Here is a 23781-nt window from a genome sequence, read left to right on the forward strand (position 1 = left end):
TGCTGTCCCCCCACAGTGCTTGGGAGAGAACTGGGTGAGATCTGAGTCCCCCTCCTGTCCCCTCCTGACTTCCCTCCGCCATATTTCTTTTTCTTTTGTGGTCCCTTGACACGCAGCCAGCCCTGCCGGGGACCTGGGCCGGAACGTGGAGGGGCTTTCAGCAGAGAGATCGCAGGAGCCTCCCTGCCCACCTACGGCCTCTCTGCTCTTCCTCAGCTCAGGGGCCTCTGGGAAGCCATTCCCTGGCTTTGCCCGCTGACTAGGTGGTGCGCGTCTTCCCGAGAGCATACTTTGTTTTCATCCAGGTGGCAGGAATGCGTTCCTCCGGCTGCGTGTCGGGTCCCTGCTCCTGGTCACCTGGGGAGGTTGGCACAGGTGCACCGTGGCTCTCAGAGAGCCAGGCTGCAGTGCACTCGGCTCTCACGCTCCAGGGTCGGCAGAGCCAGGGTGAGAAGCCGGCTCAGCCTCCCTCAGGCCGCGTGAGGCCAGGCTGTGGCCCTGTCTCAGCCTCCGTGGTCCCGGCCGGGGCTCCCCCGGAGTTCTGCCCGCAGGCTCTCGGCACTGGCGGCACCCCCCTTCTGGCTGCCTTCTGTTCCCTCTTTCCCCATCTCTGACTTCACTCGGTTTTGAGGATGGGCCCACTGCTTGAGTTTCTTGCTCTTCCCCACGTGGTCGTGCACTGACAGACGCCATGTTTATAAGGAGGCATCTGGAAGCACTTGCTTATGAACTGACCCTCAGACCCACCGGGACCAGGTCCAGTCAGTGTTCTCTGGGTCATTTCCGTGCTTTGTTCCTCCCCACGTTTCCTGAGCCGCAGACCTGACTGGAACAATCACTTTGATTCCTGGAGACAGTGTCCAGAGCTTGGGATTCTCAGAGGCACTCCTGAGATGATGCCATTCAAGCTGGAGGTTGTGTGGCCCCAGACTGTTCATTTTAACAGCACGATGGAACCTGCAGATGATCGAAATGTATTCATCCGATGCATTGTAGTCATATGTTCATTCAATATTTAGTGAGTACCCACGATTCTGAGAGCTGGGTATAAAGGAATAATAAAACATTTAAAATGCTGGCCCTCCTGGGCTTATAGTCTAGTGTGGGTATACATACAGTAAACAAATAATGCAGTAAACTATGTAAGACTGACAGATGGGGATCAATGCTAAATTAATGCTAAATGAATGACAAGGCTTCTCAGGACAGTTAAGCAAAGGCCTGAAGGCGGCGAAGGAGAAAAAGCCAAGAGGTTATCTGGAGGAGGAGCATCCAGGCAGAGGAGACAGCCTGTCCAAAGGCCCTGAGGCAGGAGCTTGTCCGGGATGTTCTTGAAACTGGAGAGAAGGAGGGAGGGGAAGGGGCTGGAGAAGAAATGAAAGCCCACATGCAGCAGGTCTTTGGAGGTCTTATTGAGACTTTGACTTTGAGCTAGATATGGTGCTGCTGAGGAGTTTGTGCCCAGGAGGGCCAGGCTCCCACTGAGCTTTAAAAGGATGGTTTCTGGCTATTGTGCTGGGAATGGACTGGATGGGGTGGAGGGAGGAGGAGGGGAGGCCAACGGGGAGACTGTTACAAGGGCCTGAGGTGGCAGGCCCTGGACCAGAGGGGCCGCGATGGAGGTAGTGAGGGACTTGGGCTCCAGGCATGTCTTAAAGGTAGGGCCTCAAGGAATCTCTGAGGGAACCAGGCAAGCCCTGTGGTGTGGACTTTTAGAAAACAGGTTCTCACAGACTTGGAAGGACTCAGGAGGTCAGCTTTTTTTGCTTAACCTCTGGGGAAACTGAGGACCGGTGAAGGAAGTCACTGCCCAAAGTCACAATGCAAGCTGGTTAGTGGCAGAGCCAAGACTCAGGCTTCCAGCCCCAAGTCCAGTGTTTTTGTAGCTGAACTGATGGACAGCTCTGGGCGGGGGACATGCAGGGGTTTGAGGGCTCAGGGAAGGACTGGCTGCGAACCCTGCTGCTGAGTGTGGGGTCCTGGCAGACTGCACCGGCGGGCAGGAATTCAGGGCTCTGAAAGCTGAGAGTTCTGGGTGCTCTGGGCCTTGAACAGCTCTCTCTGGGATGGTGTTTTGACTTGGTCGGACAGAGGTCTGAGTTGGTTGGCCATGTGTGAGCTCTGGGGCAGATCAGTTGGTGCTCCCGTGCATTTTATTAACACTTTATTGAGCTTCTTCCAAGTGCCAGGCCAGAGATAAGATGTGCTTGCTCTCGAGGTGCTAACAGTTCAGGGGAGACAGACAGGTGAACCCACATGCCCCTGGGACAGTGGCAAGCTGTCCACACTGGGGGGATTTCTATCCACGGTCAGGCCGGGCACTGAGCAGATTCTTCAATCTCCAGACACCCCAGAGAACACAAGGCCAGAGGCCGTCGGTACACCAAGGGGGTCAGGCTAAATCCGCAGTCCATCTCTTGTAACAGAGGGGGCAACGAGGGTCGGTGGGGGCTGGGGTCTCAATGCCCTACAGCTGTGTCACCTAGAACAGGTTTCACTTACACTGTGACGACCCAGTGGCACCCTGAACTTGATTATACTCCCTGGGAGGCAACCTTGAATTTCATCGCTGGGACTTCCTGTATGCCTCTCTGTGAATAGGGCTGGTGACTTATTTTTAGCTTGCGAGCCTGCTCTAACGATGAACTTTAAGTCACTTGTGACCTTCGCGATGCAGAACAAGGCCTGTGAAGTTCCCGGGTCTGCACAGGGGGGTCTGGGCGTTGTCTTTAGACTCCCCAGCATGAAGGTAAAGGCAGATTTTGCTTTGGCTCTCTTTGGTGAAGCTGAAACTATAGGCCAAAGGAGGGAAACCCAGTTTGATTTTTCTTTCGGCCTTTTAACTTGACCTGTCCCCATCACAATAAATGTACCATCGAGGAATGACAGCTTGGAAATTGCTTCCATTGATTGATTTTCAGCTGTCCCCAGAAACGGTTCTCATTGCCCCGTGCTCTGGTTAGCGCCCTGTGACCACGGGTAACAAGAGTGTGGTGCCCGGAAGTGGGAGATCCGGCCACATGCTGAAGAGAGGCGTGAGCCCCAGTGGGCTGGGTGTCCAGCCAGCCTCTGTCCTTCTGTTGGCGTCGTCCTCAGAGGCCAGAGGAGGTGCGAGGACAGCAAGGAAACCAGGCACAAGCTGTTGAGTCCCTTCCTTCCCTACTGTGGGCTGCAGCCTGTCTCTGGGCCTATCTGCCCTGGGCTGACATGGCTTGACAGGGGATTTCGTTCCTGTGGTGCTTCTCATGTGTAGACCCCTTGTCTAGGACAACTGAGTTGGGTGCTGTGCCCACAGATCGGTGGTGGGTTTCAGGGTTCACGCCTCCCCTCTGGGCTCAGTCTCCCTGAGAAAAGGGGGGGTTTGTCGGCTTGTTCTCATCGAGCAGCTTTCTGGGAGGTGGGTTCCCAGATGGGAGGCATGGCCTTAGGTTGGGCCGTCATTTATCTCACATGTATTAAATACCTTCTGCGTGCCTGAGCTGTGCTATGTGCCAGAGGTAAAAATAAATCCAAGTTGTGCTTTGACGGGGGAGAACCATGCCTCCCCTCTTCCCTCTAGATGAGCTTTGCCCTTCTAGGCCACGCACTTTGAGTACTAAAGCCATCGGCTCGTGCTGTTTCCTGTGCCTGTCCCCCTTCTCCGTCTGGTAAACTCCTGTGCGTCCTTCAAAGCCCAACCAAAATGCCCCCTTTTCAAGTTACAGATACTCTTGGGAAATATGGTGCACTCACTCCCTGGTGCTTTGCTGCGAATGAATTTATTAAGTGGAACCAAGTGGGCGAGGATGAGATAAGACAGCATCTCAGCAGGAGGGACATCTCTTACAGCATGAGTTGCCCCAGGGCCAGCCCATCCCATGACCCGCGCTCTACTCCTGCCACAAGGGGATATCTGAGGTCAGGGACACGTTTTCTTCAACCACTAAAGCATTTCACAAAGATGGCCTAGATTTGAAAGGACTGACGGGAGGAAAGAAAGCAAATGAGAAAGCCAGGGTAGAGCATCTCACATGGTGCCTGGCACTTAGTAGGTGCTTAATACACACAAGTTCCTTGCCTAACACAAACAAGCAGAGTTGACTATAGATCCCAGGGCTTACAGCTGCCTAGGGACCGGTAGCTGTGCCCCTAGTTGGCAGAGCTCTCTGATCCAGATCTGTGTGGGGCCCGGAGCACATGAGCGAATGGCTCCTTCTGTCTGTGAGGTCAGGAGAGGCTCCTGGGGCTGGGGACCCTTGGAGCTCTGGAGGCAGAGTGTGAAGGAGGGTGTTTAAGGATGCACCTGCCCCAGATGAGACGGCCTGAGTCCCCTCTTTTACACAAGAATGGCCCATGCCGTGCCAGCTCCTAAGCTCTGTGTATGACACAGGAAGCTGGGGACAGGCCTGGCTGGGGACGTGAACAGCCAGCGGAATGCCACAGTGTGGCCACCAAGCCTGCCCAGCCTGCCCCCGCCCTAGGCAGGAGGGACTCCCCCTGCTCTGTCTCCCCGAGCATGCTGGGCTTGTACGCTTCTGGTTTTGTACTGCGTGGTGATTTTTTAGCAAGCAGCTGGACCGAAATATAATTTATGGAGCATACAATTCCCCCATTTAAAGTGTACAATTCAATGGTATTTCATATATTCGCAGACTTACGCAACCATCAGAGATTTTTGGAACATTTTTATCACTCCAAAAAGAAACCCGTACTCCTTTGCTGTCACTCCCCTTCCCCCACCCCCTGGCAGCCACTAATCTGCTTTCTGTCCCTATGGATTTGCCTGTTCGGGACATTTCGTGTAATGGGATCATACGCTATTTGGCCTTGAGTGACCAGCTTCTTTCACTCAGCATCATCTTTCAGGATTTATCCGTGCTTCGCTTCTATTTTTGGCTATTACAAATAACGCTGCTGTGAACATTCATGTACAAGCGTTTGTGTGGACTTCTGTTTCATTCCTCCTGAGTATGTACTGGGGAGCGGAATTGCTGGGTCATATGGTAACTCAATCTTTAACATTTTGAGGAGCTGCAGGCTTTTCCAAAGCATCTGTCCCATTTTACAGTGCACATTAAAAAAAACCTTTTTTAATGTTTATTTTTGAGAGAGAGCGAGAGAACGAGAACAAGTGGGGGAGGGGCAGAGAGGGAGACACAGAATCCAAGCAGGCTCCAGGCACTGAGCTGTCAGCACAGAGCGCAACTCGGGGCTCGAACTCACCCACCTCGAGATCATGACCTGAGCCGAAGTTGGACACTTAACTGACTGAGCCACCCAGGCCCCGCCCCCACATTAAAAAAAATACTGACAGACATGGAGAGTTGGGCCAGAATGGGCGAGGGCTCCTACTGGGAAGGAGGGAGAGGGTAGGTCTCCCAGGGGCTAAAGATCCATACTGGGTGGAGGTGTCAGGGACCAGCCCAGAGGCCCTGTCAGAGAACGCCCCACCCAGGCCACAGATACAGCCACAAGGATGCTGAGTGAGTCTCCTCCATCCCATTTGCTCAAAGGCTCTGCTCCTGAGATCTGTGATGGGGCCCAGCCCTTCTTAGTCTGACTCCATCTCACCACCCTTGACCCTGCACTCCTACCACTGCCATTCCCCAGTCTGACCATGCACTTTGAGTACTAAATCATTGGCTCATGATACTCCCTGTGCCTTTCCCCCTTCTCTCTTGGTAAACTCCTATGCATCCTTCAAAGCCCAACCAAAATGCCCCCTCTTCTATGAAATCTTCCCCATCAGGCTATCAGCTGGTGCCTTCTCTCTATTCCAGCTGCACTCTGTTCCTTCCTCTGTTAATACATCAGGTGCTCAAATGAGTGTCTGTCCCCTATCCCAGAAGGTGACTTATTCCAGGATGCTGAAACTAAGGACCAGGAAAAGTCCACCGGTTCCCCTAAGGTGCCTGCTCTTCTTCCCTGCCCAGCCAGGCTGTCTCCAAACTGTCCTCCTTTCCAGGAGGTGGGAAGTGGCTGGGTAAGCTGGAGACCGTGCACATACTTCCGCTGTGAGCTGAGCGCCTGTGTCCAGGTGGGAGGGGGCGAGGCGGGAGGGTGTGTCCCTGCAACCTTGGTGCATGGGTGACCTGCTTTTTTGTGAGCGCGTGTCCGGGAACCTGCAGAGCCCTCCTGCCCGCTCCCTTTGAGTCTCCGTTCTGTCTCTGAGCTGATTAACACGCTGACGTCCATCAGGAGATCACGTCACTTTTGGTCTCCCTGTAGCCCGGCAGCTGAGATGTATTGTTCCGTACCCGTCCACCGCACCACTACAGAGGGCCGTGGCCGGCAGGGAAAGAGGGATTATGTTGTTCCCATCTGGCTTCAGCTGCCTTGCCGCCCCATCCAGCTGTTCCCTGTTACCCACTGCCAAGCAGCAGATGCGGGGGGTGAGGTCAGCCTGGGAGCTGGGGACCTGCCCATCATCTTCACGTGAATGTCTTCAAGGCTATTTCTGGCTTCACCATTATCCCAACGGCTTCGGGGGATAAATATAGACACGGATTGAAAAGCCCCAGTGGCAGGCAAGCAGGCAGGCAGTACTGGAGAGTGTGCGGACGGGGTACTTGGCTATAAATAAGTCTGCTAGAACACCCCCCCAGCCACGCCGCCACCAGCCGTGTGTGGAAAGACAGATTTCCTTGCCGACTCCGTCCCAAAGCCCACGTGTGCCTGGGGGCCCTGGGGGGCAGAGGAGGGAGAAGGGAGGATGCAGGTGTGTGGGGACCTCGTGCAGATGGGCTGGTTGCTGGGAGTCGCTCCCCCGTAGCGCTCCTCAGAGTAGCTTGCAAAGGGGAATGGCCAGTGGCCCCCGCGGGAGTCCTAGGGACAGCTACGCGGAGGGACAGGATGTTGTGCTAAGAACCGTGGTCTGGTTCAGCTCCTCTCCTCAGCTCAGTCTCCCCAAGGCCTGGTTCCTGTTGCAGGGCTGCCCGCAGACAAGGGCTGGGCCTTAGGTGATTCTGGGGCCCCGGGCGGCAACGTGGCTTTCTCAAGCCTCATGCCTGCCTCCTCTTCTGCTTCCTCCCTGCCTGGATCCACCCTCCTGACAAGAGCACAGCTTTGTTTATCTTCTGCTTCCCCTGTCCTCACTGCTCAGTCGAGGGAGTGACCCTTGTTTAGGCTGGCGTTGCAGGGGAGGGGTCCAGTCGCTCCCCGGCCCTTTCCCTTCCTCTCTCTTGTCTTCCTTCCTGCCCATTTCCCCGCTGCCTCCTCCTGGGCAGGAGCAGGTAGCTGGGGCTGGCGTAGAGTGAGGAACAGGACGCGTGCCCGAGAGCTACTTCTCATGGACGAGGAGAGTAGTCGGTAAGCTGGCAAGAATCCTGTGAGCTCCCCGTGAATAAAATATTGTTTCTGTGCAATCACCGAGCCAGGGAAGCGGCTTCCCGTGAGCCCGCTCGCCCCCTGTGGCCTTGGCCAACAAAGGCTGAGAGCTGGAGTGTGCGAGAAGAGCCGGTGCGGGGAAGAAGTCACACTTAGTAACACTGCCTGCATAGACCCTGCCCGCGTGCTTGCTGCCTGCACATGGGGAGTGGGCAGCTGCTGCGTGGGGGTGTGGCCAGGCCTGCAGAGGAGGAGGGGCTATGCCCCTGCCCCACGGTTATCCTAGAGATCCTAGAGCTGGTGGCTTTAACCCCGAGTGTGGGCAGGGAGCTGAGATGAACTGTCTGATGAACCCCCACTCTCAGGAGCTCATTGGACACTGGACGGGACAGGGTCTGCCCATGGTGGTGATGGTGCTACACGCCTGTGGGGATGGGGCAGGGAGCCCAGGGAGGAAGGTCTCGGGTGCTGGTACTTGCACTCACCCCATGCAATGCCAAGTTCACCCCACAGCTGAGGTGCGGTCGGCATAAGCGGCGGGGGGGGGGGGGCTTCCCTGCAGAAGGAACAGCCTACGCAAAGGCATGGAGGCACGGTGGGTCCCACTGTGAGTCTGCTTAGGGGGTGTGCTGGGAGGCCAGGCAGGGTGGAGGGAAGGAGCCAGGTGTGTGGGTGGTCGTGTGCTGCTTAAGGAGCGTGGATGTCCTCTTGAGAGCTGAGGGGAGCGTGGAGGGGCTTGTATCCCGGGAATGTCACGCTCTGATGCGGGTATCAGAAAAGGGCTTCATCTGGCTTCATGTGGATGACAGGTCGGAGGCGGGGGGAGGAGGGGGCAGGCTGATGGCAGCGTCCCGATATCTTGCTTTGTCGAGCGCATACCTGAAAGATTTTTTTTTTTTGTTTTTAACTGAGCCTGTAAAACCGGGACGTACGCGTGTGGGTGCACGCCCGAGAAAGTGGGATTTCTCAAGATGGCGGTGCTGAGCTGCGGTCCGCAGACGCCCGGCGTGAAGCCACCGTCGGCTCCTCTTGTCACCAGAGGGGTGACTTTGTCCAGCAGGCTTGGCCCCCTGCCAGTGACCCGGGTCTGGAGCCAAGATAACTGACCCCCAAGGGTCTCAGCCCTTGACCTGGGGTTCCCTGTAACCCCGAGTCAGCTGGCTATAAAGAGATGTCAACGTGTGGCTCTCAGCATCCTCTCCCCCTCTGCCCCTGCTCTCCCCTCCTTACCCTAGTGCTGAGTGAGTCTAGCACCCCAAAAGAGAAGTATCTCTAAAGTGTTGTTTGACAAAAAGATAAACATGTTTGCTTAAGCGAGCCACAGGACCCAGAAGTTAATCTGGTCATGTAAATATTTTCATGTATTTACGATTCTGCGGGTGTATTTTGATAGAAGAAAGGAGAGATTTGTGTGGCCCTGACCCTGCCTTCGGGGAGAGGGTGTGATGTTGACTCTGAGTACGTGAGTCAGAGGTCCCACGCTGCTCTGGAGCCCTGCTGTCTGTCTGCAGGGACTGAGAAGATCAGAGCCAGGACGCTCCCAAAGGCCACGCAAGGCCGGGCCTCCATTTCTCTGATGGGGCCCGGAAGGAAGTCGTTTCTCTCCTCAGCAACGCCTCTGACACAAAACGTGTGGGTCCTTCACGCCAAGCAGTTCTCCGGTTCTCCGTGGACACCAGCTGTGCGTCCTGTGTGTCCGTTCCATTCTTACACTAGCGCCCCCCAGTTGGCACAGACCCCATGGGTTAAGGGCTCGGTCCCACAACTGCCTTCCATTTCAGATGCCTTTCAATCCCAAGTGACGGGTCCTGGGTTCCCCGCTCTTCTGTCCAATCTTGCTACAAAGGCGGGCTTCCCATACACCCCTCTCTCCGCCTCCGGTTGGATCATTTGCTAAAATGGTTCGCAGAACTCGGGAAACGTTTGCTGATGTTTGTTGGTTTATTATAAAGGGTGTGATAAAGGACACAGGTGAACAGCCAGATGAAGAGGCATGCAAGGTGAGGTCCGGAAGGCTCCCCACCTCAGGAGCTTCTGTCCCTGTGGATTCGGAGAGTGCCACCCTTCCAGATGTCAACCTGGAGGCTCTCTGAACCTCTTGTTCAGGATTTTTATGCACAGATGATCACATCGTTGTCACTGTGGTTAGTTCAATCTCTAGCCCCTTCTCCCCTCCTGGGGGTAGGGGAAGGGGTGGGTAGGGGCTGGTCACTGGGGCTTCCTCTGGGGAGCTCAGCCTCCAGCTCATTAGCATACAGAAGACACTCTTGTCATTCAGGAAATCACAGGAGTTTTAGGAGCTCTGCGGAGGCCAGAAAAGGAAGCAAAGACCAAATATGTATTTTTTGTTGTATCACAAGATCATAGGGAAACTGATCCCTGAGGAGGCTGGGTGAAGGGACACCCAAGGGACGCAGCAGCAAGAGCCTGGGCTTTCCCAGGGCCGCACCCAGACCCACCGGGCCCTCTCGGGTCTGTCCTGGCACCTGTGGAAGGCACTTCTTGCAGGCCCAGGAAGATGGAAAGCTGAGGGCCCTTGCTTGGCCCTTGGGGACCCCCAGAGGTGCTCCTGGACCCTCTCTGTCTTGCCTTGTCCCCTGCCCTGCGGCCATCCAGCCCTTGCTGGTGGACCTGGCTCAACCCTGCTCCCTCACCCACCTGCTTCCTGTTAGGCCTCCTGAGCCGAGCCGAGCAGGTGGTCTGTGCCCGGCTCGTGTGGCCTGGAAGGCAGGCCAGCGCCGGGCTGAGGTCCTGAGCCTTAGAGACAACCTGGATTTGGATTCTGCCGGGTGCTGTCACCCTGGGAGCCTTATCAGTCAGACTCTGCAAAACGGGAATGTCACCTCCTAGAGTTTGAGGGAGGGTGGAAGAAAGCGCATCCGGGCAGGCGAGCTAACTAATGTGAGTTGGTTGCCTTACCTGCCCTTTTCAGCTGCCCTTTGAAGGAGATGGCGGTGGCACAGACGCAGAAGCGAGGCCCAGGGAAGTGCTCGGAGAGGCCTGAGCGGCTTCCCTGTGCCTCCTCAGCTCCGCTCCCCTGATGGGTCACCTGAGCTGAGGTGGCCCCCTCGGGATGTAGGGTCGGCCTGGGTTGGCAAGGCTGAAATGAGATAAGCGCTCCTGAAAGAAGTCACCTGGCTCCGTAGAAAGCTTGTAATGTGGGCAGAGGCAGCTGCCGCATGTGGCGGGGTGAAACCTGGCCTGTTTGACAGTGTTTTGGGGTGCACTCGCCCCGACCAGGCTTTCACGTCCTCCCCGTCTGCACTGGGCCAGCTGCAGCCTCAGACCCCAGTCTCTGGCCGGGGTCGCAGGCTTTGCCCTTGAGATGACCAGGTGCCGACGGGGTTCGGCTGTGCCTCTGCGAACTCCGGATTCCTCACCGTGGACCCTGGTCTTCTCTGGCCACTGTCCCCCAGCTGGTGCTGGTGGGTGGGCGTTGGGGGAGGGGGGCTTGTCCAGGGTGCCTGGCCCCTGCCCCAGAATAATACACACTTTTCACTCCTCTTGGCGTCAGGCGTCACCACTGCTGTCTGTGGCTGCTGTTGGTTTAGCAGAGGTGAGAGAGGCACCGCCGCCTGTAGTCAGACCCTGTTCGCCCACAAACCAGCTGGAGGTCGATGTGTTGTTGTCTTTGGTCTCAGGGTTGGGGACTTTAAAGATGGGGAGCAGCAGGGGCACCTGGGTGGCTCAGTCGGTTAAGCATCCGACTTTGGCTCAGGTCATGATCTTGCGGTTCACAAGTTTGAGCCCCGTGTCAGGCTCTGCGCTGACAGCTCAGAGCCTGGAGCCTGCTTCGGATTCTGTGTCTCCCTCTCTCTTTCCCTCCCCCGCTCATTCTCTCTCTCTCTCTCTCTCTCTCTCAAAAATAAATAAACATTTAAAAAAAACTGGGAGCAGCCCAGGGCCAGGACCACTACCGCCTGTTCTCCGGTTCCCAGGGGTGGGTGGGTGAGGAGAGCCGCGTCTCCTTGTTTTCCCTCCCAGTGCTGGCCCCGGAGGGACTGATGATCCCCTGAGCTGTGGTCACACTGGTGAGGGGGCTGCGGAGTGATGGACAGGGGGCAAGGCTTGGGGGCAGAGCGAGCCTCCGCTTAAGAGCCTCTTCCATCAGTTGTTAACGATAGAACAACGATGGAACTCGTCTGATTTTTGCATGTTTTATTTTTATTTATTTACTTTCTTAAATATTTTTTTAATGTTTATTTTTGAGAGAGACAGAGAGCGAGCAGGGAAGGGGCAGAGAGGGGGACAGAGGATCCAAAGCAGATCTGAGCTGTCAGCAGAGAGCAGGACGCGGGGCTCAAACTCACAAACCATGAGATCACGACCTGAGCCGAAGTCGGATGCTCAACCGACTGAGCCACCCAGGGGCCCCATTTTTGCATATTTTAAATAACGGCTTCATGGAGGTACAATTCACATGCCCTACAATTCACCCATTTAAAGTGTGCAAATTCAATGGTTTTTAGTACAATTGACCCTTGAACATCACAGGTTTGAACTGTCCACTTCTACGTCGATTTTTTTTCAATAGATTTGGGACAGGTCTGTAAATGTATTTCCTCTTCTGAATTTCTTAGTAATTTGTTTTTTCACTGGCTTCCTTTATTGTAAGAATACAGTATTTATTAATACATAGAACATATACCAAATACGTGTTAATGGACTGTGATATCGGTCAGTCTTGTGGTCAACAGTAGGTTGTTAGTAGTTATGTTTCCGGAGACTCAAAAGTTATACACAGATCCTCAGTCACTCGGGGTGGGGGGAGCCCCATAAGCCCTGTGTTGTTCAAGGGGAACTGTATATTCCCGGATGTCTGTAATCATTGCCACGATGAGTTTTAGGACATTTTCATCACTCCTAGACACCTCCCCCTGTTGCTCCCTGAACCCCAGCCCCTGGCAGCCATTCATCTGTTTTCTGCCTCCATGGATTTGCCTGCTCCGGACATCTCATATAATGGAATCATACACTATGTGGCCTTTTGTGACCAGCTTCTTTCCCTCAGTGTCACATTTCCAAGTTTATTCATGTTGTAGCATGTGTTAGTGTTTCATTCTTTTTTATGGCAGAACAATACCCATTGTATGGATGGACCGCATTTTGGTTTTCCATTTTTATTTTTTATTTTTATTTATTTTTAATTAAAAAAAAATTTTATTCACTTTTGAGAGATAGAGACAGACTGCAAGTGTGGGAGGGGCAGAGGGAGAGGGAGACACCGAATCCGAAGCAGGCTCTGGGCTCCGAGCTGTCAGCACAGAGCCTGGTGCTGGGCTTGAACCCACAGACCATGAGATCATGACCTGAGCCAGAGTTGGACGCTTAACCAACTGAGCCACCCAGGCAGCCCGATTTTTATTTTTCAAGAGAGAGAGTAAGAGAGCAAGCAAGGGATACGGGCAGAGGGGGAGAGAGAGAGAGAGAGAGAGAGAGAGAGAGAGAGAGAGAGAGAGAGAGAGAGAGAATCCTTTTTTTTTAATTTTTAAAAAATGTTTTATTTATTCTTGAGAGAGAGAGACAGAGCACAAACAGGAGAGGGGACAGAGTGAGAGAGGGACACAGAATCGGAAACAGGCTCCAGGCTCTGAGCTGTTAGCACAGAGCCCGACGAGGGGCTTGAACTCACAAGCTGTGAGGTCATGACCCAAACTGAAGTTGGATGCTTTACCCACGGAGCTACCCAAGCACCCCAAGAATCCTTTTTTTTTTAAGTTTATTTATTCATTTTGAGAGAAAGAGCCGGGGAGGGGCAGAGAGAGAGAGAGAGGATCCTAAGCAGGCTCCTGTCAGTTCAGAGCCCAACACGGGGCTCAAACCCACGAACCATGAGATCATGACCCAAGCTGAAATCAAGTCAGATGTTTAACTAACTGAGCCCCTCAGGCACTCTGAGAGAGAGGGAGAGAGAGGATCTTAAGCAGGCTCCATGGCCAGTGGAGAACTCGATCCCATGACCCTGGAATCATGACCTGAGCCAAAATCAAGAGTCAGACACTCAACCGACTGAGCCACCCAGGCGCCCCCCTTTTGCCATTATTAAAGGGTGATTTTCCATCTCAAGCAGAGTTCTGAGCTGCCGAGGGGATCGGGGGAACACTGAGTAGAGAACGTGAACAGCACAGACTGTGGCTTCCAAGAGGGGCGCCCGAGGGTGGAGGGTGTCCTTTCCCTGAGCAGCTGCCCAGGAGGGAGAGGGAAGAATTAGGAGACCAGGAGCAAGAGTGCCCGTTTCAGGTTTCCTGGTGACTTTTCTTTCCTCTTTCCGTGTGAGACAGGGAGATACTCTGCCTCAGCCAGGACGGTGGTCTCTCTGAAGGAGGCCTGGGTCCCACGGCTGGCACCCTGGAGCGTGTATGTCCCGAGGCCTTGCTTTGAGGTGGCCTCTACTGCCTCAGGGAGCCTTGCGGGCAGATCTAGAAGGAGCCCAGATTAGAGCCTGCCTGATCGATCACAACCCAGGGATTAGGGGAGGGCAGTTAAGCGGTTGTTGAATCTTGCTCTAGTTGTCTCCTCTTTTCAGACAGGATGACTAGTAATCCTCCTGTTTAAGGCTGCGCTTTGTGGACAATAGAGTCTTGGGTTGAAAGGCACCGTACCTCTCAGCTGTTTGCAGGCCACACCTGAGCCGTGGCTCGTTCTGAGGTCCGGAGGTTACAGCCAGGGGTCCAGGGGTCGCAGGCAAGATTCTGTAGCAGGTGGGGCCTGCTCCACCCGCCCCCAAGTGTGAGTGCGGAGCACTGGCTGGAGGAATTCTCCGCCGAACTGCTTTACTGTAGGGCCACGTCCGGGTCCAAAACTAAGCATCAGGGCAAGGAGGCGCCGAGAAACAGCTCCCAGACCGTCTCCCAGAGGCGGCGCCGCTGGACGCTTCGTGCGCTTCTTAAGTTTCACTCTCGCATCAGCCCTGCAAGGCGGAGGCGATGGCTGAGGGCTTCTCTGTGCAGGGCCTTCTCCCGGCTTGTGAGTGGATGGGGGCAGCTGTTACTCTCCAAGGCCGGAGTCCCCTGTGCACAGTGGGTGGCCCAGGGAGGAGGGCTGGTCTTCATAGGAATTGCAGGCTGGTGGAGATGTGGGGCGAGGCTTCCTGGGTCTGACAGCCGAAGGCTCTGGGTGGCGGCCCCGCCTGGGGGTTGTAACGTCACTGTCTTTTAAAATTGAGGCACCCGGCCATCTCAGTCAGTGGAGCGCACAGCTCTTGATCTCGGGGCTGTGAGTTCGAAACCCCGCGTTGGGTGCAGAGATTCCTTAAGAATAAAGTCTTAAAAAATAAATAAATAAAATACATCAGTAGGGCTGCCCCTTATGTTTGTTTGGCAGCAGGCACTTCTTGCATTTGGGCCTTAAGCAGATGGTGACGCTGGCCTCTGTGTCCCCCCTGCCCCCCGCTCACCCCCACCCAGGCCTGTGCGGGAGAAGGGTAATCAGCATCGAGAACCACCACCCCTACGTGGAGAAGTTAGATTTATGGACTTGATAACCTCCCTGTCCTCTGTGGTGGTGAGGACAAAGTGGGCCAAGCTGAGAAGCCTCTGTTCTCTCAGAGACAGAAGGCAGCTCTCAGGCCGTGTGTTTCACCTGTGTCCTGCCTCTGAGCGGCTGTTCCCGGGGTCACGCATCACTCGGGCGCTTCCGGAAGCCTGTCTCCTAATGAAGGGGCTGCGGAAGGTGATCCTGCCGTGAAGTCAGGCACCTCAGAGCAGGTGAGGAGCAGGACCGAGTGAGGAGGCGCTCCTTGCTGTTTCTCCAAGGCCGCTGGTGGCTGGCGGCCCGGCCCCATCATCGAGGGGGTGACCGTGTGAGCCGCCTGCCCCTGTGCTGCTTCTCGGGAGCCTTCCTCCTGGGTGCCTACAGCCACACCCCCCCTACCCCGGCGAGCTGTCAGCCTGTCCTCCCCGCTCGGAAGAGTCCCGGCAGGTTCCCGACACGAGTCTTGTGAGCCATTAGAGCAGCTGCTGATGTTTAGTGGGTGTTGCCCTGCCCCCCGGGGCCTGTGCTGGACGCTTCTCTCACGTGATCTCATCTCATCTTCCCAACGACCCCACCAAGTCCGCACCGTGATTAACCTCATTTTGCGAACGTGGGAACACAGAGATGAGGGGACGTGGCAGGGCCCCACTAGCCTGGCTTTGGACTCCTTTTGGAGGCCCCGCTGCCCGGCGGGGGGCCCCTGGGGTCCCCGGGCAGGACACAGTGCCTGTCAGAGCTTCACTTTCTACATCTGTGGAAAGAAGAGGGACAAGCCGGCCTCCCAGCTCTGCCCTGAGGATAAAAGGACATGGGCTGGGACTAGACTTATCAGTGTCCACGGTGGCCCCCTGCCGTCACAGCCCCGCCGACCTGTGTAGCCCAGGGATGTTGGGGAAAGGATGGAGCGTGACGGCCGGCCAAGGCACAGTGTGGCGTGTGCCGTCCTCTCCTGCGGATCTCTTGCTCTGGGAAGCCGGCCACCACGTCATGGCCAGCCGCTCTCTGGAGAGGTCCGGAGAGGTGGTGAGGAACTGAGGCCTCTTGCCCACAACCAGCACTAACTTCTTGGTCCCATGAGTCAGTTCCCTCACGAGTGGCTCTTCTGGCCCCAGTCAGGGCTTCCGATGTCACTGCAGCCCTGGTCAGCATCTTGGCAGTGACCTCCCGAGAGATCTGGAGCCCGAACCACCCAGCCGAACTGCTCTTAGGGTCTTGACGCACAGAGACAGTATGAAACTAACGTTTATTGTTTTTTTTTTTAATTTTTTTAACATTTATTTATTTTTGAGAGACAGAGAGAGACAGAGCATGAGTAGGGGAGGGGCAGAGAGAGAGAGAGGGAGACACAGAATCCGAAGCAGGCTCCAGGCTCTGAGCTGTCAGCGCAGGGCTCCACGTGGGGCTCAGAGTCCCGAACGGTGAGATCATGACCTGAGCCACAGTCAGACTCTTAACCGACTGAGCCACCCAGGCGCCCCTAAACGTTTATTGTTTTAAACAACTCAGTTTTGGGGTAATTTGTTACCCAGCCGTAGACACCCAACACAGAGTGCCATACGTGCTCTTCCCTTTCTGATGTTTCTCTAAGCGTTCCCTGTTTGTGGGGCAAATCTCGTCGTCTTTCCAGTGGCCACAAAGGTGCCCGTTGGTCGGCTCTCCCTCATAATGGCAGGTCTGTTGGCTGGCAGGAAGGCCTTTACACAGAGCACTGCGGTTTGTCACATTCAGAACGCAAAGGTCACGACATCTGCTTTGCCAGTACACAGAACTTGCCGTCCTTGGGCTGAGCTTGAGGGCTGGCAGGGAGGTGACGGGGCACAGGGAGGCAAAGGAGGACGGAGCCTGGTGCACAGATCCCTGGCTGATCCACCGGTTTCTCTGGTTTCGTTTGCGTGTGTGCTTTTGTTGAGGGCGAGGCAGGGATGTTCTGGAACTTTTCAGTCTGAGGATGGGAGGAAAATTTGTCTTCTGTCTTTCTCCCCAACATTCCTTGTCTTTTTCTTCCCTTGGCACAGTTTTACAGACCACTTGGGACTGTAGTGGTTCCCTTTTTCCTGGGTTGGTCTGCAGAGAGCAAGGCCTGGGCCCGTCGGAGAACCGAGGGCAGCTGCTGGTCTTTGCGGGACAGGGTTCTGGACCGGCGGCGAGGGTGGCGAGGGCTCCCTTTGGAAGTGGGCCGGACGTCAGAAGGCCCAGAAAGAAGACAAGGAAGGTGCAGGCTGGGCAGGGAGGCCTGGGTGCAGTTGGCCTGCTTTGTGGGAGCCAGACTGGCTGGCGGGTCAGAAGAACTGCCCTGGCCTGAGGGCAGCGTGCACTTACAGCCTCTGCCAGTGATGCCCCTGCTGCTGGCACAAAACATGCAAACGAACTGACCTGGCTGGCCAGTTTTAAGAGAGTGCCCTGGGGGTCGGGTGGGAGTGGAGACAGTTTTACAACCTCAGGCTTCTCCAAGTTTGCACACAGGGGCCCTAGATATTCCCTGTAAGATGCCTCACTGAAGTCCGGGTGACTGCCATGTCCTGAAGGACTTGTCCCTTACCTTCTCAGTCTCCAGGAAAAGTAAGATGACTTCATGTGGGATGAGGAGAGAGACCGCTGTGTTCAACTTGGTTTTGTCTGCTCTGTCTTATTGACTTTATGTGCCTTTAAACTTTTTTTTTTAATGTCTATTATTTTTTTTAAAGTTTATTTTTTTTTGAAAGAGAGAGTGTGTGCAAGCAGTGGAGGGGCAGAAGGAGAGGGAGACAGAGAGAATCAGAATCCCAAGCAGGCTCCACACAGTCAGCATGGAGCCCGATGCGGGGCTCGAACCCACAAACCGTGAGATCATGACCTGAGCCAAAACCAAGAGTTAGACACTTAACTGAGCCACCCAAGAGCCCCAAATGTTTATTTATTTTTGAGAGAGAGAGTGTGTGTGCAAGTGGGGTAGGGGCAGAGAGAGCGGGGGACAGAGGGCTCTGTGCTGACAGCAGAGAGCCCTGTGCAGGGCTCCAACCCACAAACCGTGAGATCATGACCTGAGCTGAAGTCGGGCACTTAATCGACTGAACCACCCAGGCGCCCCCGTATGCGCCTTTAAAAAGCTTTGTTGTACGTATTTCATTGTCTAGTTATCCCTAATTAATTCACTCAACAGAGCTTATTTAAAAAAAAAAAACGCAACACTTTTTATTGAGCTGTAACAAATATGTAGAAAATGTACAAATACTAAGTAAGTGTATTGCTGATGACTTTGTGTAGACTGACTCCAGACCAACTAACAGGACATCATTAGTCCCCAGAAGCTCCCGCCACTTGTCTGCCAACCAGCTTCCTTTTTTTTTTTTTTTAAGGTTATTTACAGAGAGAGAATGAGCAGGGGAGAGACAGAGAGAGGGAGACAGGATCTGAAGCAGGCTCTGTGCTGACAGCAGTGAAGCAGATGTGGGGCTCGAACTTACAAACTGCAAAATCATGACCCAAGCTGAAGTCGGATGCTTAACTGACTGAGCCACCCAGATGCCCCCCACCTTGCCTTCCAAAGCCATCAGCAGCTTTTGAACAGCACTCGCATGCCAGACATTGTTCTGAATCCTGGAGATTGAGCAGTGAAAAAGATAAACTGTTTGGCGATGCTAAAATGCCAGGAAGGAAAATAAGAGAATAGAGTGGAGAGAGAGGATGGGGTGGTAGGGGGTTTTAGATAGCATGGTCAGAGAGGACCTCTCTGTAGAAACCTACATAGCCTTAGGAAACAAGTCACATAATGTCTGGGAAAGAAGGAACAACAGGTGCAAAGGCCCTGAGGTAGTAGTGTGCTTGGCAAGTTTGAGGAACAGTGGGGAAGCCAGGGTGGCTGGAGCCAAAGGAGACAGAAGAGGTGCTGGGAGACAGTCAGGGGCCCAGTCTTGGAAGACTTGGAGGTCATGGTAGAGACTCTGCCCTCGATTCTAAGTGTGAAGAGAGTTGCTGGAGGGTTTGAGATGGAGGAGTGACGTACCCTATGTACGTTTTTAAGTGCTCGCTTTGGCCGCCCTGGACTGGTAACGCCCTGGGAGACCAGATAGAAATTCAGTGCTGCAGGAGCCTACCTAGCACAGTGGTTACTGAAGAGGTTTGCAGATGGCCTTTAGGAAGTGGCACAGAGGGGAGCGAATCACCTCTGCGAAGGAGGTGAAAACAGCTTGCCCTTTAGCTATGTGCGGGGACTCCCATGTCTCCCTTGGCGGGTGTGGGCTTTCAGGTGTCCCCTGGGTCTCTGAGCTCCTGGGACGTCCGAGCCGGGCACGGAGATACTCCTCCCCTGCTGCACCCCAGCCGCGTTCTGAGGGAGTTAATGCACTCTCGGTGCTGACCAGTGCAGCTGGCTGAATGGGACTAACTACGTGGATCTTGGGCTTGACAAGGGAGACCTTCAGGAGAAACCAGGCCAGTATAGCCCTGCTGTGGGCTTCCCCAGGGGATCTGCTCTGAGAACTTTACCGCTGGCTTCTAGGGACTCACGTAGTCCTGATGTCAGAGCTGCGGAAGCTGGCGGGAGTTCTAGCGCTGCTTGCTTGGGGCTCCTTTCTGTGCCTCCCCCCACCACTCCCAACCTCCTCCCTCCCTTCTTTCTTTCCTTCCTCCCTTCCTTCCTTCCCTCCCACTTTCCTTCCTTCCTCCCTTCCCTTCCTTTCTTCCCACCTCCCTTCCTCTTTCCTTCCTTCCTTCCTCCCTCCCTTCCTCCACCCCGCCCTCCTTCTTCCATCCATCTCCAGAAACCTTTTCTTTCCCAAACAGAAATTGTGTCCCCATTGAGCACTAATCCTCAATTCCCCCTATCCCCATCACCACCCCTCTCCTTTCTGTCTCCTCGAATCTGCCAATTCTAGGCACCTCCTATAAGTGGAATCCTAAAGAATTTGTCCTTTTGTGTCTGCCCACTGTCACTTAACATAATGCTTTCAAGGTTCGCCCATGCTGCTGGGGGTGGACTTTTTAGAAACAAGTGGGGTGTTAGCACTGCATGCCTGCCCCTGTCCCCGGAGTTACCAAGAAACAAAGGGGGAAGAGCAGGGCAGGTCCTGGATAAAGTAACTCACTTCGTCCCTACGCCCTGAAGGCTTGGGCTCCACAGCCCCTGGCTTCACCTGTCTGCACTTCTCCAGGTGGGCACACCTTGAAACCAAGGCTCCCACCCCACATTTTGCCCTCCGTGGAGCATATGACCACTGGAGATTCACTCACCGTGGGTCCCAGGTTACGTGCTCATGCACTTCCCAACTCAGGCTCATTTTTCCCTTCTGTGAAATGGGTCTCAGGCCCTGACTCTCAGGTCACCTTTGACCCGATTCAGCCGGCTTCCCGCAGCCAGACTGGACCTGACCCCGGTGTGCCAGGCTGACTGTGGGGGGGGGGGGGGGGGAGGAGTGCTTCTCAGACTATGACTTTTTTATTTATTAAAAATTAATTAAGGGACTTTGATGTATCAGGACTTAAGAGGGGCTGACAGGTCACATGGTCTCTGAAAGCACAGGGCTGGTAATCCATTTAAAAAAACATTTTCTTCTTCTTCTTTTTAATTTAATGGAGGAAATCATTAGCTGGGAAATTGGTAGAACTGATTTATTCCTGTTTTGGGGAGGGGGAATGAAAGAGAAAATCTGCTCTACTTGCTGCTTGTTCTAGAAGTATGTCAGCAAAACACTCCCATTAGCTGGGCCCGGTATGGGTGGAGGCAGAACGCTGAGATTTCTTCCCCACATTCAAATCGTACTCTGAGTGGGGGCAGGGGGCTCTTTCTGGGCCCAGGTGGGTGGCCGTCGTGTCCTCGTGTCCTCAGTGACACATCTTAAAAGTCCCAGCAGACCTGCGTTGGCCCCTGGGGCACATCCTGGTGGCAGCCCTGTTGCCCAAGAGCCCCAGGGATCTCCTCCTCAAGCCCTCGTTCCCAGGGACACGGGACCAGGACCCCCATCTGGGAAAAAGGACTACGTGCCTCTTGGGCTCCATCCGGTTCCAAGGAGAGGCAACTGCGTTCACCCTAAAAATAACCAAACATGCAAACAGCTTCAAAACATGCAAATGTTTTTCATATCTGTGGGCCAAATAATTTAAAGGTACAGCTGTTTTTCCACTGTCCCAGTCTGTTTGTTTTCTCCCCGGGCGGGGTGGGGCTCTGGCCTGGTCTGGGGCACTTCTGGGGTCACTGTCTTCCAGCACAGTGACCTGGCTGGGGTTCAGCCGGGCACGGAGGCCTAGCCACACGCTCCCGGCACCTGTCTTATGGTAGACCTCTCCTGCCCTGGGGACACCCCAAATCTGGCAAGAGGTGAGCACCCCCTTGCACTGTCTGTCACCCCTTCAGGCTTGCTGTGCATGCGGAGGGGTCTGCCTAATCCCATTTTCCGAGGTCGTCTGGCCCAGAACGTAGGTAAATGAGTTTGCAGGAGTAGGAGGCTATCAATAGGCAGGCAGGATGTGGAGAAGGTGAAAGGCAAGGGACCACCAAGGCTGCGAGGTTCAGACTCTCAGAGGACCCCAGGTCCCCTAAATCCACGCCAGAGACAGCTGCCCTGCTGGGTGCCCGCCTCCCCCCCACTCCCAGTGGCAGAATCGGATGCTCCAGGCCCTTACTCACCTCTCGCTCTCCTCCCTCCCCATTCAGAACCAGCTACTATGAGCCTTCAAAGCACATCGTCACATCCGTGGCAGGGGGACTCTGTCTGTTCCTGTTAATCCTTCCGTAGACATGCCACCTCTGGGGAGAAAGCCCATCAAGTGGGGGAGTCCTGTGGTGCTGAGTGTGGTCACCCCTCCGGATGGTGGGCGAGACTCCAGGGTGAGAGTGGGGAGGGGCCACCATCAGTGGGAGCCGGTCCGCAGTGGGGGGAGGGGTGGGCTCACCTCCGCAGGGTTTTTATTCATGCATTCATTCGTTCGTTCATTCGTTCATTCATTCGAAAGATTCGTTCAGTGTCTGCTGGGTACCAGGTGTTCTTATAGGCCCTGGGGGGACAGCAGTGAATACAACCAACCCACAGCCTGCCCCCCCCCGCCGAACCTCTGTTCCAAGGGGAGAAACGCTTTTTTTTTGTTTTTTAAAAAAGAACACACTGCACCACGGATGGATCTGAAGACATGCTAAGTGAAAGAAGCCAGACACAAAAGGGCAAATACCACACGATTCCACTTGTATGAGAAACCCAGAGGACTCAGATTCACAGGGACAGACAGTAGAAGGGTGGGTGCTTGGGGCTGGGGACCGGGAATGGGGAGTTGCTGTGAAGAGGGGACAGAGTCTCAGTTTTGCAAGATGAAGGGGACCTGGAAATGGGTGGAGGTGACGGCTGCACGACAGTGGGACTGTACTTCACGCGGCTGAACTGGACACTTAAAAATGGTCAAGATGGCAAATTTGATGTTATGCATTTTACCACAGTTTTTAAAAATTTATTTTTAAGAGAGAGAGAGAACCAGCAGGGGAAGGATAGAGAGAGGGGGAGACAGAGGATCTGAAGCGGGCTCCATGCTGACAGCAGAGAGCCCGACGCGGGGCTCAGACTCACAAGCCGTGAGATCACGACCTGAGCCAAAGTCGGACGCTTAACCGACTGAGCCCCCCAGGTGCTCCTGTATTTCACCATAGTTTAAAAAATAAAAACAGAAGGAGAAGGAAAAGTAGGTGGAATCTTCAATAAGGCACAAGCTGTGCAGTAAGTGAGGAAGGTCAGGCCGGTGCTGGGTTGGGGTTAGGGTTCAGAAGGGGCCCAGAGCGGAGGCTGCAGGAGGGGAGGGGGCTCTGCGCGCAGGGCAGGAGGGTGCTGATGCTGGGGAGGCCGGCAGGGTGGGGCCTGAGTGGGTGACACCAGGCCACTTGGGGCACGGGTTTGAGGCGGATGCCTGTGGCCCTTCTGTTGGGGGAGGCTGAAGGCACTCGGGAAGCGAAGAGAAGGCTTTGCTGGGGGCCGGGGGGCGGACAGGCTGGGCCTCCTTGTCCTCGGTAGCATTTCCCAGCTCTGGGTGACCCACACCTGTTCATGGGCTCACACCAGGAGCTGTGGTTCTTTGTGGCAAATTTTTCTGAGTCCTCCCTGCCACTCCCCAGATGCCATTTCTCCCTCCCCCGCGTGGGCTGGTTGGGGTAGGTCAGGGCCGGGAGTGGGGTGGCTTGGCTAGGTTTCAGTTTCTGCCGTTCAGGCGTTTGAAGCTGCACAGACTCCTGGAAGCACACAGCTGCCCCTGGGCCCTTGACCTGCCCTGGTGTGGGGCCCTCCTGCCCTTCCAGAGTCGCTTCTGAGGAGGCCCGTGGAGACTGGGCAGGGCCGGGGGCTGGGCTTCAGCCCCGACTCTTCCTGCCTTGCCCATGCTCTTGTCCATCGGGGTCTGAGTTTCTGCTTCTGCAAAGCGAGAAGGTCGGATGGGAGTCTGGTCCGGATTCCAGTCCAGACTCTGTGATGGCGGACGGCATCTGCCAGAGCTGCTGTGTGCATATGGGAAGATCTCCGTGGGTGCCCAGCCCGGGACCGGGGACCTTCTGCGCGTCCCCACAGGGGTCCCTGCTGCCACTTTTAGGAGTTGGGGGAGGGTCTGTTCGAATCCTGTAGCTGTAGCCCAGACATTCCAGGAATGACATTAGGAGTTGCTGGGGGAAACGGCAGGAGATGGGGTTCTAGAATAGGGGTCTGGGGCCAGTAGGGGCAGCAAGAGAGGGGCAGCGGTTCAAGGATCTGCGTCATTATGGAGTCCACCGAGCCCACTGCCCAGCCAGCCCCTCTTTTGTTCCCTGAGAGGCCAACCACCTGCCCTCTGTCTGTTTAGAGGGGGCCTCGGGGGCCAGGCTGCAGATAGAGGCCTGCTCCACTGCCAGGACGGTGTGGGGTAAGTAGGGAGAGAGACGGATGGAGGAGGAGGACCGTGGAGCTGGGTGCCCCCTCTCAACAAGTCCTTAGGGCTGTCTAGGGTGGTCACCACCAGCCCCACACGGCTACTTAATTTTAGTCTTAAACTACAGTGAGGTAAAACGAAAAGTTTCATTTCCCA

General features: G+C 55.0%; 1 protein-coding gene across 14 annotated transcripts in view; it reads left to right on the forward strand.

Moving 5' to 3' along the window:
- PITPNM2 (phosphatidylinositol transfer protein membrane associated 2) overlaps nt 1–23781 on the forward strand; it is a 143400-nt gene that overhangs the window by 36467 nt on the left and 83152 nt on the right. The window contains exon 1 of one of the 14 annotated variants that reach the window (XM_023241341.2): nt 5281–7287. The exons of 12 other annotated variants lie outside the window; for them this stretch is intronic. The gene's annotated coding sequence lies outside the window, so the exon portion shown is untranslated. Of the gene's footprint in view, nt 1–5280; nt 7288–23433; nt 23620–23781 lie in introns of those variants that run through there. One more of the 14 variants, XM_045041751.1, reaches the window with a different exon arrangement.

Source organism: Felis catus, chromosome D3 (genome assembly GCF_018350175.1).
Source record: "Felis catus isolate Fca126 chromosome D3, F.catus_Fca126_mat1.0, whole genome shotgun sequence".
Classification (NCBI taxonomy): domain Eukaryota; kingdom Metazoa; phylum Chordata; class Mammalia; order Carnivora; family Felidae; genus Felis; species Felis catus.